Source organism: Phodopus roborovskii, unplaced genomic scaffold, assembly GCF_943737965.1.
Source record: "Phodopus roborovskii unplaced genomic scaffold, PHOROB, whole genome shotgun sequence".
In the NCBI taxonomy this organism is placed as follows: Eukaryota; Metazoa; Chordata; class Mammalia; order Rodentia; family Cricetidae; genus Phodopus; species Phodopus roborovskii.
In genome coordinates, this window is record NW_026126407.1 from 30963598 (window position 1) to 30980009 (window position 16412).

General features: G+C 42.4%; 1 pseudogene; it reads right to left on the reverse strand.

Annotated features, from left to right (window-relative positions):
- LOC127218733 (ameloblastin-like) overlaps nucleotides 1-16136 on the reverse strand; it is a 31463-nt pseudogene extending 15327 nt beyond the window's left edge.
- Nucleotides 16137-16412: the final 276 nt, after the last annotated feature.

Below are 16412 nucleotides of genomic sequence, written 5' to 3' on the forward strand. Positions count from 1 at the left end.
ATAAGGATTGCACTTTAAGGTTTCTAAGTGTTGCTGACATTGGAGATTAGGCTCTGAGAACCCCTAAACTGGGGGATGGAGGGAAGGGTGAATAGGCATATGACAGACAGACAGACAGACAGGAACTATATTTTCCAGGCAGAGGTGGTGCACACCTGTAATCCCAGCACTCAGGAAGCAGAAGCAGGTGGATCTCTGTGAGTTTGAGGCCAGCCTGGTCTACAGAACAAGTTCCAGGACAGGTTTCAAAGCTACAGAGAAACCCTGTCTCAAATAAATAAATAAATAAATAAATAAATAAATAAATAAATAAATGGGGGGGGGGGAAATTCATCATGTCCTTGCCTCAGTAAGCATGTGCCCTTGAACTAGTATGTGAGTGATGAATTCCTCAAAACTGTCTGGGATCTCTTAAGGAGCTAGAATTCTCAATCTTTGTCTGAAGGTTGTAATCAACCAATGCTAGATAAGAAAGTGCTTCTTGGTCTGAAATAAGTTCATGTCAGATAATAAATGCCCAGACTGAGTGATGGGACTTGATGGAAAGAAACAGCCTAGGTCACTAAGCCCTTGAGACTTGAAGGGAGGGGCTAGAGAGATCGCTTAGAAGTTAAGAGCACCTGTTGCTCTTGCCAGGGACCTGGGTTAGGTTCACCACTCCCACATGGTGGATTATAACCACCCAACTCCGGTTCCAAGAGATCTTTCACCCTCTTCTGAGATCCTGAGACACCAGGCATACAAGTGGTACACACACACACACACACACACACACACACACACACACACACACACGTAGGCAAACCACTCAAATACATGAAATAAATCTAGGGAACAAAAGACTTGAGGGAAGGAATGGGATGCTATGAATAAAATTTGATTGGCAGGGAATGAGCTGGGAATGGGGAGCCTTGTTTTATTATAAGGCCATCTTTGGGGTATAAAAGGGATAACTCTTAGAAACTGGATGATGAGTAGTAGCCTAGTAAGGCTTTGAACTCTGATCTCAATCATATCAAACATGAAACAGAATGAGCTCTTTCAGGGAAGAGCAATGGGGATTCATAGAGGACCTGATTCAGCAAGAGGAGCATGCCTGCCCTGGATTATTCTTTCTATTTAAGCAGCTACAACTGTATGAGTAGGGATAAACAGCACTGGACTGGACTCTAGGAGGTGATGCATTTCTGTTTTTTCAGCAGTTGGGAGGAAGAAGCTTTTGTACAAAGCTGAGGGTGGAGGGTATACATATCAGAGCACTGTAGAAAGGCTGGAGCCCTTGAGAGAGGCAGGTGTGAGGAATGCTTTTATTTTTATTTATTTATTTTAACTCCCTAGTATTGTGATTTGCAAAATTGACTTTCCTAACAGGCAGGAGAGTGGTGGAGAATTCTAATAATTCTTTCACAATATGTATTTGCCTTTGGTTCTAAAATGCAATGAAGTAATGAGGCCCTTTGTTGACCCTCTGCACAGTTCCTAGGATTGTCAGAGATACCAAGAATTTAATAGTAAGCTGAACTGTAACTATGTAAATAACACCTGAAACATGAATAGCCTTCAAATTATTTTAGGGCAACAGCAAGGTAAATGATGGGAAATGAGAGGTTTAATAACAACCATAAACACTTCAATAATATGATAATGTACGTGACCAACATGTTTAAACTGCTTATTATGGGAAGGTTCTCTCCCTTTCTCTCTCTCTTTGTGTGTGTGTGTGTTTGTGTGTGTAAGTATGTGTGTGTGTGTGCACACACACACATTTGTGTTTATGTATACACACATATCCCTTAGTGTGTTTTAAGTAATTTTTAAGAGTACCGTCCATTCTTTGAAATGTGAATACATTTATGTAATGTGTTTTGATCATATCTACCCACCACACTGTCATTCTCCCTCTTCCTCCTGTCTTCATGTCTCAGTCCCCTCATGGTCTCTTTTGTATTTATTTTTCCATTGTTTTTAAAATTGATTTCACATATCAACCACCTTTTCCCCTCCCTTCTCTCCTCCTGTTCCCTCCTCCCCTCTGCCTTCCACCTCCACTCCTCCTCTGTCTCCACTTAGATGGGGTAAGGCCTCCCATGGGAATAAACAGACATGGCACATCAAGCTGAGGCAGGACCAAGCTCCTCGCTGCTGCATCAAGGCTGAACAAGGCATCCCACCATAGGGAATAGGTTTCAAAGAGCCAGCTCATGCATCAGAAACAGGTCCTGGTCCCACTGGTAGGGGCTCCACAAAAGACCAAGCTACACAATTGTCACCCAGTTGCAGAGGGCCTAGATCGTTCCTGTGCCAGCTCCTGGCTGTCTCTCCAGAGTTCATGAACTCCCACAAGCTCAGGCCAGCTGTCTCTGTGGTTTCCCCATCATGATCTTGACCCCCATCCCTTGTTCCCTCCATCCTCTCTTCAATTGGACTCCTGGAGCTCAGCCCCATGCTTGGCTGTTGATCTCTGCATCTTCTTCATCAGGTACTGTATGAAGGTTCTATGATGACAACTAGAGCAGTCCTCAGGGGCAACTAGGGAAAGGCCAGTTCAGGGATCCTCTCCACTATTTCTAGGAGTCTTAGATGGAGTCATCCTTGTTCCCTTTTTAATTTTAAATTGTTACCAATCTTTGAGTCCAATTAGTTATACATACTGGATGTGGTAATATTCATTGGGGTGTGAGCAACCTACCAGCAACCATGTCCCCAAAGGGGGAATGAATCTCTTTCCCTCAATAGCCATCAACTGCCAATACCTCCTCCTTTATAGGGAGCCCTTCCTCCAAAGTACTTTATAAAATATGGCTCTATTCTCTGCTTATTGATGAAGAAAGTGGGGGGTAAAACCAGGCAACTGAATTGAAACAATAAAATAAAAAAATAGATTAATTTCATGTATATGATTGTTTGCCTGCATGTATGCCTGGTCACTATATATGTGCAGTGCCTGCAGAGGCCAGAAGAGAGTGTTGACAGTTGGAGCTCTTGGACCTGAAGTTACTATAAGAATGTGTGATGCCATGTGGTTCTAGGAATCAAAACTGGGTTCTCTGGAAGAGTAGCCAGTGTCCTTAACTTCTGAACTACCTCCTCAGTGCCTTAAAATGATCATGCAATATGTGGTCTTTGGTTTGACCTCCATCTGATTTCTTCCATGTGGTGTGGTGTAATTTTTGAGGTTTACCCATTATGCACCATGTATGAGAAATTATTTATTTATTTTTAAGTTAAGGTCTCATACACCCAGAGTGGCTTTCAGTTGATGAACTGGAATTTCTGATTCTCCTGCCTCCACCTGCCAAGTGCTGAGATTAGAGGCATCCATAGTCAGCTGAGCTTTGGGTATGTGAGGCCGGCATTCTCCCAACTGAGTTAAATTCCTGGCTCCAGTTCACTCATTGTTATCATCAGTAGGATTCTGTTGTTCAAGTGCATTTGTTTGCCCATTGTAGTTGTTGATTCCTTGTTCTGTTTGCTACTATGAACATTTGCTTACATGCTGTTGTTTGCACACAAAATAGTAGTTGTTCCAATTATGCTACGGTTCAATACCACTATAATTTATTTTTCTTCAGTTGATGAGACTGAGACTCAAAAAAATAATTTTGAAATTTGCCCAAGTTGACACATGCAGTAGGGGTAATGTTCTGAAAAAGCACAAAACACACTTTATTCTTTTGGACTCCTGGAAACTTCACTGCCTCCTCAAGTTAGTCCTGACCCAATATCTGCTTCAGGTAGAATGTGTTAAGGGCACGTTCAGAACAAAGCTCAGGAACCAGAGCATAAAATGAGAGCCAGGCTTCAGAAGAACGGGTAAAGAGACAGGGAAGGATGGGGACTGGGCAGTCACTGAGGGTTTTAGTGTGTGTAGAATTTCTAGGGTCTCTTGTCAGAGCCTTTTCTTGATGCTTGGGGGAGGTGTGGCTTGCATCCTAGATGGGGGGGGGGGCGGGAACAGAGTTGATGCAGAGGGAGGTAGTTGACCAGCATTTGTACAGAGAAGAGGTAAGCGAGGCCAGGTGGGTCTTGGGTCCTGAGGACCTGTTGTAGCCTTGGGGTACAGAGAGTAGGGGGTGGCAAGATCAGAGGGTTTTCGATCCAAGGCCCACTCAGAGCTCTAGACGGAGAGAGTGCCAGACTTCCCTCCTGGGACAGCAGTATGCAGGAGGTATAGGCTTAGTTTGCAAGTTGCCTCCAGTGTCCTTGAATTGTGGAGTGGACTGAAGTGCTGCCTTTGCTTAGAATTCTGGTCCTGGGGAAGCTTATCTGAGGGACCTCACCCCTCCCTGCTCAGCCTAGATGTGCCTCTCATGTGCTTTCTAGGGCTCTACAGTCTTAGAAGGAACAAATGGGAGACTAGGTCAGTTGAGAGCCATCAGATCCCAGGTCACCATCAGAACCAGGCAGCAGGATGTGCCAGCCATTGACAAGAGGACAAGTGGGAGGTCCCAATGGCCTTTTCAAAGAAGGTTATTGGAAGCCAGATGTGGTCTGTCCCTCAGTCACTCTAGGGTAAGATGGGAGAAGCAGTAGACAGCAGGGCTTTGTGTAGCGCCCCCTGGAGTCTGTATCCTAGAAGTGTACCCTGCTATCTCCTCCCCACTGGCTTTCCCACAGCGTCACTGGGCTCCTCCTCAGTTATTCTCCTATGGTACTAGCCTTGGAGACCAGCCTGGCTGGGATGGAAATCTGTGCCTGATGCTGATAGTGAATGTGAGGGAGCCTGGCTCAGGAATGTTCAATGCTAGTATACATCCAGGTTTTCTAGGGAAGCCTGTGTTAGGGTTTTGCTGTTCCAGTTTCCTCGTTTTGCTGCCTGGGGGCTGAAGAAGCGTGTGAGGGAGGAAATAGGTTTGTGAGGGAGAAAAGAAGCAGCCATTGCACGTGGAGAGCCATGTGTTGATTGGAGACCTGTTCACACACCATTAGTGAGTCACTGGGCTAGATGTGAAACCAAATGTCCAGGGCTCCAGACCCTGTTCTTTTAATCATTGTTCTTGGAACATGGTGACACAGATCTCAGCTAACAATATTCTGAGAGCTTGTTACACGCAGGCACTGTTCTCAGTAGTTTGCATGTATTAACCCACCTAATCCTCAACAATTCCGGTTGGTAGGTGCCATCTTCATTGTAGAGAAAGAAATGGAGACACAAAGTATTTTAACTTTCCCAAAGCCACCTGGCATGCAATTGGTAGTGAGTCAGGTGGCCTGGGGGTACAGCCCATAATCACACTTGGCTTGGATGACATCATTTGTCTTCCGCCGTATAGCACTTTCCACCTTCCCAAGCTCTATCCCAACGTGGTATTCTTTCCTCATTAGAGTTAGTGGCAGAGGGGTTGATATTTCCAGTTTACATTTCCAGGAACAGGGATGTCAACAGCGGAGCACTAGCACCAGAGATTGATAGTGTCAAGGACAACAGAGGTTGTAGTATAAGGTGTGAAGAAATACAGTGGACATGGTGGGAGATAACCCATGTCATGTCTAGAAGTCTGGCCAGGAGAGTCAGACACAGAGGAATCACAGAAAGAATGCCTGAACGGAAAAGACATGCACGACATTCTTAAAGCCAACAGTGTGTGTGTGACATCTGCTTCTCAAGAGCACTCTGCCTGATCTGTCTTAGTTTCTTTTCCTGTTGCCACAACAAAATACTCTGACAGGGACCTTCGATATAACTGAAGTTGTGGCACTTGCTACCGTAGCTTGGTATCATACAAGTGGAAGGAGAACCCTCAAATTGTCCTCTGAATTCCACTCCTATGCATAGTTACATAAATAAATTAAAAGCAAAGAACAAATGTATCAATAAATAAACAAATACATATAATGTAATTAAAAACCGTTCTGTCAGAAGTGACTGAAGGTAGAAAGGTTTATCTGGCTTATGGCTTCTGGGTATAAACCCATGTGGTAGAGAAGTTACAGTAGCAGGAGCTTGGAGCAGCTAGTCACATCATACCTGCAACCAGAAAGCAGAGAACGATGAGTTAGCCTTGCTTCCTTCTTCCATGTTTATAGATCAGGATTCCTAGCAAGGGAATGGTGCCACCCATAGTGGTCAGGTTTTCTTACATCAGTTAATACAGTTAACACAGCCTCTCACAGGCATGCCCAGAGAACCATCTCCCAGGAAATTCTAGAGTCTGTCAAGTTATCAACACTCACCACCACACTGAAGCCATGGGACATGCCAGCCTTCTGTGCAATTTTGTGAACAATTCATCCTGACATCAGTTCTCGCTAAAGTCTGGTTGACCCTAAAGAAAATTACAACTTTGTTAATTACTGAGCATATATTTTTAATAACCTTCCTCTTACAGCATTAGATAAAGCAGATAAGTAGCAGTAGTAACTAATGGTCAAAGCAAGCCTGAGCCATCTATCATAAGAGCCGTCTATTCCCAAGTGATTAATACAGAGATGTTTGCCAAAACTGTGGCATGAAAAGAAGGTGGTTTAGTTAATATCCAAAGGGACATTTTTCTGATAATAGTTACAGTCCTTGTTCTTTTAAAAATTTGGTTTTCTGTGTATAAGTATTAAATATTTAAATTTAAGTTTGAGAAGCAAGCTGGTTTAAGGGAAATGTGTGTGTACACACCTTTAGTCCAGCACTTAGGAACAGAAGCAGTAGGATTATAAATTCAAGTTAAGTTTGGGCTACACAACAAGTTACAGGCTAGCCTGAGCTATATGAGACTTAATCTCCAAAAAAAAAAAAAAATGATTTGCAAATGTGGAAAAAAAATCACAAGATAGTATACTAATGGCTGAAATTTGAGGGATGTTATAAATGGAACGAAGACATGCTGGCATAGTAACTCAGAAGTGGGGGTAGGGAGATATGTATCTTCTTGCCTTCCTCTTCCTGACTTCTACCTTACATGTCATGTGCTGCCCACACAGTTCACTTGCATGGATTGACTCATTTTATTCTCAGGTAGTCTGTGAGTCATAACTTGGGAAGCACCCAAGCTGGATGGCTTACAACCACCTGCAACTCTAGCTCCATGTGATCTGGAACCTCCTACTAGCCTCCACAAGAACCTGTACTCGCAAGCACATATCCAAACACATACATACATACATACATATATACACATAAAAATAAAATATTTAAAATAAATATTTAAAAAATAAAGAATTTGAGAACCAATATCTCTTTACCTCTAAGTATTATTGCTCTGATTTTATGGGGTTTCATGACTCTCAGTCAGAAGGCTGCATCCCCATGTTGTTATGAAGCCAAGATCTTGTGTGATCATGCTGTGATGAATGAACTGTTAAATCAGAGTGTTGGGGCGCTGAGCAGTGGTGGCACACATCTTTAATCCCAGTACTTAGGAGGCAGAGGCAGGCAGATATTTGTGAATTAGAGGCCAGTCTAGTCTACAAGAACTAGTTCCAGGACAGGGCTCCAGAGCTACACAGAGAAACCCTGTCTCAAAAAAACCATAAAACCAGAGTGTTGAGGAAATTGTTAACATCCATGCTAGTCTGTTTACCTGGGAAAAGTACTGATTTGGTTTTTATTTCTTTCTTTCCTGGAGTATCTTTGCAATGGCTAGACTTCCAGCAGCCATGTCTCTTGGAGCAAGAGACAATTTCAGTGGATGCTAAATGCCAGGATGATGTAGCTAGAGGGACGCATCAAGAGGTCCCAATGACTGTATAACTCCCCCAGGCTATCTCAGATCTCTTTTTATATGAACTAGAAGGCAACTTATGTGTATATACCAGCCATTATTTGAGGGTTTTTTTTGTTGTTGTTTGTTTGTTTTGTTTTGTTTTGGCTTAAAGCTGTATAAGTTACTTGTTGTTGCTGTGACAAAATATCATGTCTAAACATGACATACAGAAGAAAGTTTATTTTGGCTACAATTCCAGAGGAAAAATTCACACAGATTGCTAGAGTAGAAACTGAGAGGTTATATCTTCACATACCAACATGAAGCATCGAGAGTGAGCTGCAAGTGTGGTGAGGCTCTAAACTCTTGAAGTTGATCCCAGTGACATTGACATTCTTCCTTCAGTAAGCCCATACCTTCCCAAACAGCACCACTGTCCTGTAACCAAGTATTCAATTATCTGTACCTGTGGGGGACACTTGTCACTCAAACCACTGCAAACCTGAACTTGACAGCAACCAATAGAAGGCAGAGTATCAGCTGGGAATGCTTTAGAACTTAGGTAACAAAACTTCCAAAAAATCTTAAATATTCATGATGGGAGATGTCATTCTGTATGTTTCTCATACTGGTTAATGAATAAAGCACTGCTGGCCAATAGGAAAGGAAGATAGGAGGGACTAGGAGACAAGGAGGAAAGAGGAAGTAGTAAGGAGGAGTCAAGATGGAGAATCTAGAGAAGGCAGAACCACCAGCCGCCTCTGGCTGGTAAGACCACATGGAAATACATAGAAATGGGTTAATACTTAAGACAGAGCTAGCCGATAAGAAACAAGTAACCGGCCAACAGAATTATATCAAATACAGAGTCTCAGTGTGTTAATTGGGGCTGGCGCGGTGGTGGGACAAGACCGGCAGCAGGCAGAGAAACCTTACTCCTTACATATTAAGACATATTTTTCTACTTTAGCTGTCCAGTAATGACATCCAGATCTCAAGTTCTCTGCAGCCTTCTGTTTTTCTCCCCATGGAATGTTGCCTTCTAGTTTCATGGATGATGTCTTATGGCTGTAAGAAGGCTGTCAGAGCACCAAATACTATCTCTATACACCGAGTAGGAAGTATAGAGCAGAGCTGAAGTTCTGCTTCTCACAGGGCTTCCTCTTTTTACTAGGGAAGGGATTTTTTTTCTTCAGTCAAAATATTTTATTGTATATATGTACATGATGGGGGATGTCCTTCTGTATGCTGTGAATGGGTTTCTCTTATTGGTTGATGACTAAAGCTGTTTTGGCCAATGGACAGTCAGGAGGTAGATAGCCAGGCAGGAAGAAAGGCTGCCAGGCTGGGAAGAGGGACATACAGAATGAGTTGCCAGGCGGATGCCATGTAACTCCTTCAGGAGAAAGAGGTCCAGGCATCACAGGTAAGCCAAGCCCATGGAGATACACAGATTAAGAGAAAATTAGCCAATAAAACAGCCTGAGCCATAGGCCAAACAGTTTATAATTATTATATGCCTCTGTGTGTTTATTTGGAACTAAATGGCTGTGGGTCCTGGCGGGACAGAAATGTCTCTCTACAAGCATATCTTTTTTTTTCTGTCATGGGGGGTCTCTCTGTTGTTTTGCTGCTGCTTCAGGAGATAAAACATGAACCACAAAACTCAACAAACCCACATGGAGTTTATTGGGAAAGGGAGCCAAGGGAGGGGTAGGTGTTGGCCAACCAGGAACAGAGATGGAAGGGGGAAGAGAAAAGAGGTAAAGAGACACAGAGACAGAGACAGAGACAGAGAGAGGACAGGAGAAAAGAGGGAGACAGGAAAAGTCATGTCTGAGCCCCAGAAGAATAGCAGGAAAGAGAGGACAGCAGGAAAGAGAGAGTGGAAAGAGAGGAATAGGAAAAAGATGAGTGGGCAAAAATTAAGTGGTCAGGGTCTTTCTTTTAAAGGGGTCTTTTACACCTGTGTGTAGACTCCATGGAACTATGGGCTGACCAAGGTACTGCCTGAGTGCATTCTGCCAGGTGACAGAGGCAGGCCAGCATAATGCCTGAATTTTTATACTCTCTTGAAATCAAAGGAATTGACAGCCACTGAGCTCAAAGGGTCTGTGTTACCAGGAAGAAGGAAATGGGAGATGCTGTGGATAGGCAAGCATCTGGGAGGGTAGCAACAGTCTTGACATATGGAGAGTGTGAAGCTCCAACTCCCAACTGGGGCTCAACTCCTGTGACAAGTAAACTTTGCTCAGAAGATCTCAGGACTCTCAAGGTTCCTTTCTTTCAGTTTTATTTTTAGATGCTCTGTTGAGAGATTTATATAGGAAGTTCTTATTATGATCGCATGTAGAAACCAGACCTGAAAGATCTCTTTCATTTTTTTTAATCAACACTTCTTTAAAAAAGTTTTCATTTATTACTTACACAGTGTTCTGCCTGCATGTATTCCTGCACACCAGAAGAGGGTGCCAGATTTTTATCACAGATGGTTGTGAGCCACCAAGTGGTTGCTGGGAATTGAACTCAGGACCTCTGGAAGAATAGTCAGTGTTCTTAACCTCTAAGCCATCTTTCTAGCCCAGATCTTTTTCATTTTAATCTTTGAGAGCAGCTCTGCCTGCCAGCACCCCGGAAGTCACCCAAGTGCCCTCTCTGGATCACTTTGCCCAAGGTGGTGATTTCAAGTGCCTGCTGAAGCCTGAAGAATGGCAATTGTGACTGAGGAACTGAACTTTAATTTTTAGTTAATTTTGATGGAAAAATCCAGATGTGTCAGTGCTGGGTACTGTGTTGAATGACATTATTCTAGAACCTTGTAATATTTATGCCCACAATACTCTGAAATACTAAGAAACAACCAAGTTCCTAAAGTGGGTATCTTCTTGTGCCATGCATGTTTCCTGTCTCCAGGGCCTGTGAGAGTCACTGTAAATGCTCTTCCCTGACCCTTTCATCTGTCCCTTTTTGTGACTGCACCTGATTCTCCATCTTATAAGAGGGTGCAAATCCAATATCCTATGCTAGTACTGTACTTAAAGACAGTGATTTTTTAGCATGCATCCAGTTCATAGCTGCCGGGAAGGCTTTGTGCCTCCGAGAAACCTTTGTATTTGTATTGTATCCTTTGTATTTGTTCATTTGACTCAAGAACAAAAAACTTGCTTCAGTTGGGTTTTGTTCCTTCACAACTGGTTGAGGCCTAGGCAATTTATATACTCCCCCTCCCCCCCCCAAGTACATAGGGCTATAAAGTAGGTGTACAGATAAAACATTCTAGGCTAGAGAAATGACTCACAAGTTAAGAGCACATAATGCTCTTACAGAGCACCTGAGTTTAGTTCTCATTATCCACACCTGGTGGCTCATAGCTATTTGTAATTCCAGGCCAGTTCACACCTCTGACCTCTGGTAGCACTTACATTTTTGCACTCATGTGCATACTCACCTACGCACATACATGATTAAAAACAACAGAATAATGTAACATTTAATTATAATAAATTTCGTATTTGTTTCCAATAATTATTTGTTATATGTATAGCTTTATTATCTATTAAAGATGAAAGAAGACAAATATAATTATTAATAAAATGGATGTACCTGCTTACTTTTTAGATAAATAATTACATCTTAGCTAAATACTTGATATTACAGGACACAGATTTGACTGACATTTTGATTTTATAGTCACCAATGCTGAGAATGCTACTTTACATAAATACATGGCTCAAAATAACAGAGATATGTTTAGGAACTTTCCAGAAATTACTGGAAATTCAGTCATAATCCTGAGCCAAAATTCATTTAGAGATTGTTTTTTAAGAAACTGAAGTCAGCACTTCAAATGGGGATTTTTAAAAGAAAACATCCTAACAAAATCTAAAGATACACTGATTTGATACATGCTGGTGTATGACGGTGAGAAAATACTGTTTGCCATGACAGGCTATTAATTATGTTTCCATAAGACCAGGAGGCATTGGATCTACAGTCATAATACTGCCATTGGTACTGTTCTCACAGAGGACCTAGGTTCAGGTCCCAGTAAAAGATGGCAGTCTTTAACTAGAGCTCCAGGGTATCCAGTGCCCTCTTCAGTGTCCTCTTCTGGCCTTCAGGAGTACCACAAATGCGTGTGGTACAGTTGTACACAGGCACACTCACATATGCATAAAATAAAAATAAGTACAAATTAGAAATCCCTGCAGTTTGTAATACGCAGTAGTGTGAAATTTGAACTGAGGTATTTCAGTGTTGGATGGGATGACGAAATGCACAGTATAGAATGCTTGTGTTGTGTATTCAGAACCAAGGCTGCAATAAAGTCACAGGATGCAATGTGGGTGAGTGTTGCTATAATCCTGAGTTCATGACATATTTGATTTTGAGTTAATTTTTGGTGATTATGCATTTAGAAACCTTTTACTACTGCCAAATTTTTAGTGACACTCTAGTCAGTCATATAGCCCTGGAATGGGGTATGTGTATGTGCCTGACCCATAATGTAAAAACCTGAGCTATACATAATTCGTTAATTATTGTGAGATTAAAGATTCATAAATTTACATTAGAAAAATAAATGTGTTTTAGTTAACCAGTGTTGTTCCTGTCCCAAATCCATTCTCTTGAAGTAATAACATTAATAACAAAGGGTATTGTTATATTTTGCCTACCTTGTTATTCAGCCAGTGTGTGTGTGTGTTTGGGGAATCTTGAGTTTGTCTTGAGAATTCACTGGGGTGTCCCTGCTCCTAGCCTTCACAGACCTTTACAGTCTGACTTATGGGGTGATTGACTTCTTCCTATGTCAATTAAGTTCTTTTGAGTTTTGCTTGATTATAGAATGGATATTTTCATAGTGTTCTTATTTGTTATATTTGGGTGGGCTGGTTTTGACCTCTAGAACAAAGGATAAGACAGAATGGGAAGGAATTGGAGATGTTCAGTCCACTTGGATGAACTTAGAGTGACATCCACAGAATGAGGCTCACATTAGGCTGGCTCTGGATCTTCTGGTCTGAGGAGCCTATATGCTATGCTTTTTGGTTAGTAGTGTAGTGTTTTTACCTTTGCCTCAGGCTCTGCATCTTTTCTGTGGTTTTTCTTCTGCTTTGTTCTGGGTCTCAGCCCCACTGCAGTATATCCCCCTTCTTAGTAGGCATGTGGGAAAATTCAGGTTATCTAAATTCCTGTAGGGCTTTTGAAAGATCCTTGAGGTAAACCTTAACATCACAGTTCCCGAGTAATCCCAAGGTAAGCATCTCTTTGGAGTTGATGTCCTACTTGTCAATCACCATTGTCTCAGGATGAAGATGGTGAAATTTTCAGAAGCTTTTGCTCAAATGTCATAGCAGACACAGCTCCACTTCTCTGTGGATATACCACTCTGTGGAGCAGAGGTGAATGCAGGAATGCAAACTGAGCTCTTAACTGGAATGTATGCTCAGGCACTAATTTGCAAACATCAGCACCTTCCTTTAAGGGGCCATTGAAGTGTGCCTGTTGACACCTGGCATTATCATTTTGTCATGAACCCTCATACAATATGCATGCACCTTAGACACCAGCCACACAGCATGGGAGCTGATAATGATGCTTGTGCTTAAAAATAATAGTTATTATTGACTAAATTAAAAAACTAAAGCTGAAAAACTTTCTTTTTCCCCTACCTTAAAATTAAGCAACAGATGGCCATCTGTAGCCATGTATTTCTTGTTGCAAGTAAATGCAACCGTGGGAGCTTATTTTATGTTAAAAGCCTCCATCTGTTAGGAGCAATCTTTCCATACTTGCAGAAAAAATGAATAAAATAAGGACCTGCTTGCTTCTGACCTTGACTCCCAGACGGATTATACCATAATACTGGTTTCCTTTTCCCCTGACAGGTATTAATCCTGAAATGATAGTGCTTTAGGTCTTTTTTCTTTCTTTCTTTCTTTTTTGATAGTTCCATCCTTTTACCTAAATGGAGGTGAATTGGGCTTCATAGTATTTCTGGCTGGCATATGTTTCTTGGCTATGTAGGGAGTGAATTTTGTTTTAATGAGCAATATTCTGCAGCCCTTCACAGCATCTTTCCTGTTGTGCAAATACTTGCAACCCCCTTCCCCTCCCCTTTCTGTTGTTTTGTGCCAAGTAGAAATGGTAAATCATTATAAATGGGAATAGTTTTTAAAAATCCTCTCATGAGTCTTGGAAGTGTTACTGGAGGGAAGGGCAGGGGAGCAGGCAGATAGAATGAGCTGCAAAAGTGCTAATGCTTTGCTCCCAACTCCTCAGGGCCAGCCCCAGAGGTTCCCTACTTCTCTTCCATCTCTTGCTCACCCATCACCTGGCATTGTTCTCCTGAGACTTCCTTTTCTTCCCAGTAGATACACAGCATGGGAGGGCTATCTACAAGGGGCTCATTGTCATTCAGGCTTCCTTTGGTTCAGACAAATTGCTTGAGCTTTTCCTCAGCTCTGTAGCAAGTTGGAGCTGAAAGGAGGACCTTAGAGGTTAATCTCATTCTACAAGTCAAAACCCTCGACGACAGAAGAAGAGACTGACAGTCCAAGGCAAAACTTGCACTGGACATGAGTGGTTTTCCCCTCTGACACAGGGACTGTGAGAATCACACAGAGATACCGAACTTAAGCGTTCTTGTAGCACTGGGATACCAATGTCAAAAGGGATTTCCTTAGTCTCCTTGATGTTGACCTTGAGAGAAGTGGAATAAATGAGAGTAAAGTTATTAACTATAAAGGTGAAGAAAAAGAGAAGGGTTTAAATTCAACTTCAAGATAGGTTATTGTAGAACCATGGTCATTCTCCATCTATTACTGTAATTACTTCTTAACTCAATGCATTTGTTTTAGTGATGGACAAGCTTTCTTGCAAAAGACATAAATTTACACAAACATACATTTATGCATACGCACACATATATGAAAAATTTGAAGGAAAGAGTGAAAGGAACGTTTTCTCGATGAAAGACAGCAAACTCTAGGCTGTGATCCACACTTGCAATGTGATCTTAGGCAAGTCACCTACAAGTCATGCCTTGATTTCTCCATCTTTTGAAGACCTTGCAGTTGTAGAGGAAGTTTCTGTTCTATTGGGGCTCACAGCTGTTTGGTACCAAATAAATACACAGAGACTTATATTAATTATAAACTGTTTGGCTGATGACCCAGGCTTCTTACTGGCTATCTCTCTCTTAATTATTAACCCATTTCTATTAATCTAAGTATTTCCATGTGGTCTATCTTGAGAATCTTGCTCCCTCACCAGCTACATGGTGTCTCTCCTGAGACCTCTCTCTACATTCTCTCCTCAGAAGTTTCCTCCTCTTGTAACTCCACCTATACCTCCTGGCTGGCTACTGGCCAATCAGTGTTTTATTAATCAAACAACAAGAGAAACAGAAGGCTATCTCCCATCACACAGTCTTAGACCCTAGTGACCAGCATCACCTGAGAACTTGTTGGAACCCTCAACTTTTGAGAGTCCACCCAGACCTGCGACTGAGAAGCTCTGGGGTCAGTCAACATGGCCCTGCAGATGCTGCTGACACATTTGGGAATAACGGAGTGACCTTCTATAAATAGTCAGATCCTAGATACTTGAGCTAAGGACAGCTACTAGCTGTCCCGTGCTTTAGAGGTCAATTCCAGATGGAAAGTCTGTCATTCCAAGACTCCACCTGACTTTATGTAATTCTGATTTCAACTCTTTATCAATATGACTCTTTCTGCCAGTGTAAATTAAATCAGTTTATATTTTGGAATGTAAGGCAGCCACATACAAAGCCTTCCAGCAGCAGTCCTGTCTCAGTTAACTTTAACTGTTAACTTGGCACAGACTAGAATCATCTGAGAACCAAGTTTTGAGGGACTGCTCAGATCAGAGTGCTGTATGTGTGTGTGTGTGTGTGTGTGTGTGTGTGTGTGTGTATGCACATGAGTGTGTTCACACATGCAGTACAGAGGGGGATTGTTTTAATTGTTACCCTATGTGTGAGGGCCTGCATCATTCTCTGGGAAGGTGGTCCAGGGCTATATGGAGAGAGCTAACTCAAGCATAAGCCTGAGTGAGCCAGCAAGCAGCATTCCTCTATGGTTTCTGTTTAAGATCCTCCTGGAGTTCCTGCCTTGCCTTCGCTCTGTGATGGGTCATACATAGCTGTAAACTGAATCAAGCCTGTTTTCTCCCTATGTTGCTTCTAGTCACTTTTTTTTTTTTACACCAGCAATGCAAAGAATTAAGGAAAATAGAGAGAACCGGAATCTCTCTAGTTTCAGATCTGGAGAATCTGGTGTTTGCTGTAGGGAGTCGTCCCTGTATTCTCCATTATAAGATGGTGCCTGCATCAGGCAGGCACCAAATGGTAAACAAACTAGTGCGCAGGCGCTGGGTAACTTTCCATCCCTTGGGCTCTGCCTCTCCCATGGCGTCATATGGTCCGAGGAGCTGCAGCCAGTCAGGGGGTGACACGTCCGAGGCGGCGGTTGCCATCCTATATAAGGGATGGGTTTTTGGGAGTTTGGGGTCTCTGCTCTGTAAGCTTATGCTCTCCCTCTCAAGATTCATTAAAGCTTTACTGCAGAAGGATCCTGAGTGTGCCCTGTCGTTCTTGCTGGCGAGATGGTAGCGAGGGACAGTTTGCCATCATGAGCGTCTAGTGAGGGAGCTTGTTTCCAGAAAAGGAAAGCTCGGGTGAGCTATCAAACAGTTTTGGGTTTTTCTAACCTGACTTAAGTGAGAGAGTGCTTTTAAGTAGTGTGAATAGGA